The sequence below is a fragment of the Trachurus japonicus genome, chromosome 11, assembly GCF_045865225.1.
Source record: "Trachurus japonicus isolate A0001 chromosome 11, Traja_1.0".
NCBI lineage: Eukaryota > Metazoa > Chordata > Actinopteri > Carangiformes > Carangidae > Trachurus > Trachurus japonicus.
Genome location: NC_140917.1, coordinates 31,131,388 through 31,135,790, shown reverse-complemented (window position 1 = coordinate 31,135,790; position 4,403 = coordinate 31,131,388). Strand labels below are relative to the sequence as shown.

General features: G+C 39.8%; 1 non-coding gene across 1 annotated transcript; it reads left to right on the top strand.

The window, feature by feature from the left end:
• The first annotated feature begins 530 nt into the window (after positions 1-530).
• trnaq-cug (transfer RNA glutamine (anticodon CUG)) lies at positions 531-602 on the top strand. The gene has a single exon. It is a non-coding gene; the product is annotated as a tRNA-Gln (tRNA).
• The last annotated feature ends 3,801 nt before the right edge of the window (positions 603-4,403 follow it).

The window sequence follows — 4,403 nt, the reverse complement described above, 5'->3', positions numbered from 1 at the left end:
GTGTCGCTACTCTCTTTTCCAGTGCTCTAGGCTAATGGAGGCTCCAGGTTTTGAAAGGCGGATGGAATGTGCCTTTAACAAATCACTAAATTACGGTTTCGATTATTGTCGGTTACATTATTTTACTCTGTGAAGACACAATTCGCCTACATTCTGGTAACATTGTGTTATAACTATATTGTTCACTTGGCGCTGTAAAGTTAATGATGGCTGAGTGGCGGAGGGATACCAGCTAAACCATAGACTTTCTGCTGCTCTACGAACACGGCGTAAACCAGGAGGACGCCGTCCTCGTGTCATTTCTTTACCGGATACGTTCTGTCTTTACGTCGTTACACCCGACGTGAAACGTAAATTTAGTAGCTGATGAACAAAGTTTAGACGTAACGCTACAAAATGTGTAACAGTAACAGAGTCTGTCGGTATTACTGACTGTAAAGTCTTTACTCTGCTCAAAGTTCGTCTCAAATCACTAGTTCCCGACCCCGAGTGACGTCAAATCCTCAAGTGTCGGCAGCGGCTCACCATCAGGCCCTATGGTGTAATGGTTAGCACTCTGGACTCTGAATCCAGCGATCCGAGTTCAAATCTCGGTAGGACCTTCCTATTTCTTTATTGATCACTGTATAATTATGGAGATGACTAAAGTTTGTGGAATACACTCTGACATACAAAGAAGGTATTATGCGCAATTAAAGGTTTATAGTAATCTGTTGTACAAATGGCCTCTGCCCCTCTTTTTACAGAAGGAACACATAGATAGCCTTTAATAATAATACTACAAAACAGTGAATCTTACAGGTGATATAACTACTATTGGATCATCAGCCTGGTCACATAAAGAGTGAAAAAAAAAAAAACACTCAAGTCTGCAGCAGTTGAGAGATAGCCTATGACTATGTAATAGCAGACATGGATCACTGCCAATGTGGATTCCCCCAGAGTCTGACACTGGCATGGTGTCAGTGACATTTTCACAGGGAACCACCTCACACAGGACATGTGACTAATGACTTACATACACATTACAGCAATAACACACAGCATGATAACAAAAATAAAAGTTTAAAAACTGGAAAATAAATGCTGTGGTAGCTTATAGGTAGTATAGTGGAATATAGCCTATTACACGCAGCATACATAAGATGAATAACAGTTGGTTGATAATTATTGCCTAGCGTTTCATCTGTCAGAGGCCATGGGGAAGAAACTATCAGAGTCTGGAGGTGTGTGTTGTGGCAGATCTGTAGTACAAAGAAGGCAAGAGTTCAAAGAGGTGAGGAGCAGGATGTGTGGAGTCCTTGATGATGTGAGCGGCTGTGCAGAGAGGCAGCTGGAGCCGGTGGTGTCTGCCAGCCAGGGAGAGCAGAGAGTAGACCTCTGCTCTTCTATCTCCACTGATGTGCTGTGCGACCACGTTGAACCTCACCCATACCTTCAAGTTCCCTGGGAATCCTGACACCACAGTGACGGCCAAAGAGGCCACAGCAGCTAATGGTGACCTTTAGCAACCCTCGAGAGCTCAGTGAAGCACACAGGCTCTTGTTGCTTGTTATAGGATCAGCCCATTTTTAAATATAGCACACAGTGATGATGAAGGCACTGTAATATTGAACGCAGGGGGCAGAATGGCTGAATGCACAGTGGCTGTCCTGTCACTGATATGAGTGAAACATGCTCCGTTCAGCTCATCATTCAGATCCACATCACTGGAGAGCTGACGACCTATTACTCTGAAATAACGAGCTGTCTTGAAATACTTTATTAAATCTTGGCAGATTTAGATTTTTCATTTTCTGAGGCATTTATTATCCATTGCTAAATGATGATAGTTTTGTGTTGCCAGGTTGTGGACCCAGGGCCGGCCCTAGGATTTTGGTGGCCCTAAACAAGATTTTTGTTTGTGGCCCACTCTAAGCGCAAACACCAAATCACTGGTTAAAACTGAATACAGACGTGTTTATCCCCTCTGAGGTTTGAGGCCATTTTCTCGACTTTTACATATTTTCTTAAATTTATCTTTTTAAGATACTTGCAGATGTAACAATACTCAAGTGTTTTATGTCTAAATATTAGATATATAATATTAGCCAATTTGTCGAACACTGTATAAAGAAATAATTTAGGCCAAATGCTGGAAATTTGAGGTCTGCTTTTTGAAAAATTTCAAATCCCTTGTGAAAACACACCTTCAGTCATGAGAATGAACTGTTTTGGTGCTTGAAATAGGATGCATGAATACAGTAGATAAGTGTAGAAAACAAGTCTAAAATGAAATTTTGTAAGATTGCTTTTTGAGCACAAATGTTGTCATTCTGCCGTTCTATTTTCACCAAATGTCTCAAGTGTGAGATAAAAGAAGCTGAATATTGACTTCAAATTACATATAAAGCTCATAACGTGCACGTGCAGACCTCAGGATGTTTAAATGACTTGAATGAACCCCGGTACCTTACAACCGCATAGACTGTTTATGCCAGGGGCCGGCCCTGTGTGGACCTTCCCTGAGGCAGGTATTTGAAGTCTTCTGATGCTGTATGTAGTTCTGTCTAGTGAATTTTGTACATTTCAATCGTGTTTTCCAATAATTCACAGAGTTGTGGTTGTGGTTTATTCATGGTCTGGTAATCAGACGGTTGTGGTTCAATTCCAACTCCTGTCCAATGTCAAATCATCACTTCAAACTTTATTCCCCTACTGATGTGAATGAGACCAGCCAGAGGGATTTTTTCACAGTTTGGCTCCTGTGAGTTTTCTCTTGTTAAGTGATGATAATTGATTAACTGAAGCAGGAGTAAATGATATATTAAAGCCATTAGTCCAAACTGTTTACATTTACATATTGACTTTTATGTGAGCTTCATTTCTCTCAACGTTATGAATCACGCTCTCTGCTCTGCAGGGGTAAGATGCCACACACCAGTGACCGTTTGACATCAAAATCACATCATCTAATTAACATTTATACACACACTGCTTTCACGTAATTACAGCTATTATTGTTGACTGTCTTCACCAAGTCTCACTGAGCAGAAAAATTGCTCCTCATTCTTCCCTGCGACTAAATTAGAGATTAAACCAATTAGTCGTGCCACTGAAATGGGCTAAATCAGCCAATCAGAGAACCTCGTAGATATTATCTGATTGCTTTTTCCACCTGTGAATCAATGAAACATTAACCGGTGAACCCGGGAGGCCGAGGCAGCAGCTTGTCGCCACGGCTGCTCTGTGTTGTGATGATGATCAGGGATGGTGAGTTTGGTATTTTCACATCCAACATCGCAAAGTTCAGTCAATCAGATCTGGTTGACCTCATTGTTTTAAAATCACATTTTCAGAGTTCACATAATGCTTGAGGGGAGAATCAGACAGATGATTTGATTTCTACAATATACACTTTGCATGGAAGAAAGATATCCTATAGAAAAGAGGGGTTGACAATGTTGAGGTTTTCTCCTGAAAAAGGAAATGCTGATCATAAACTGTATTTGACGACATCATTCATTCATTGAGATTAGTATATTGAACATCAAAGCTCTGGAGCCAAGATTTTAAAGCTTCCAAAACTGTGAAAATATGAAGTAATGAAATGAAGTCATTAAATAGGTAAATAGGTGGCAAACTATCCAATAATGTTGGACATTGATATATTGAAAACCTGGCTAAAAACCCATTCACCATAATTCAGCATCAGTAACACTCCTCAGTCTTTATCCTTTATTATTCATTTTCTGTTTTTAGTGCTCTCTCTCTCTCCTTTTATATTCTCCTGTTCTGTTAAATTATTTATTCAAGTTTTTGTCCTTTATGTTTTTCTTGAGTCAACAATTGTTTTTATGTGGGCTCTATAAATAAAATTGACTTGACTAAAAATAAAGCATTCAGTGAAAATAAGATGTGTAATAAAGACACAGTCAGATATCTATGTGTTTATCAGTTTCCCTATGTGTAGTGTATGATGCAAGCATGGCACACTCAACTCACTTTTATCAAATAGTTTATGATCAGCATTTTTCCTTTTTCAGGAGAAAACCTCAACATTGTCCAGTTTGTTTGATTCAAATATTCAGTATCAGAGAGGGTAATGGTAAATGCACCGTTCTGAACAAAAAGTACTGTGCGGTGAATTCAAGTGTCACAGCAAAGTATCTTTCAGTTGATCGTTTTTAATAGGTTTGTAAACCTATCAACACTTATGAATCCCTCGAGCATTTGATGCCACTATAAAAGCACTGTGGTTAACAAGTGTTCAAATACACTTACAAGTCAGCAGCACCGATAAATCAGGAGCAACCTCACAGGTCTGTGTTTGAGCAGCAGCTGAGCAGCGCTCGATGATAAACTCTGATTCACGAGCAAAAGCAAACAGTGACGGAGTGGGTGATGAAGACAAAACAGCAGTG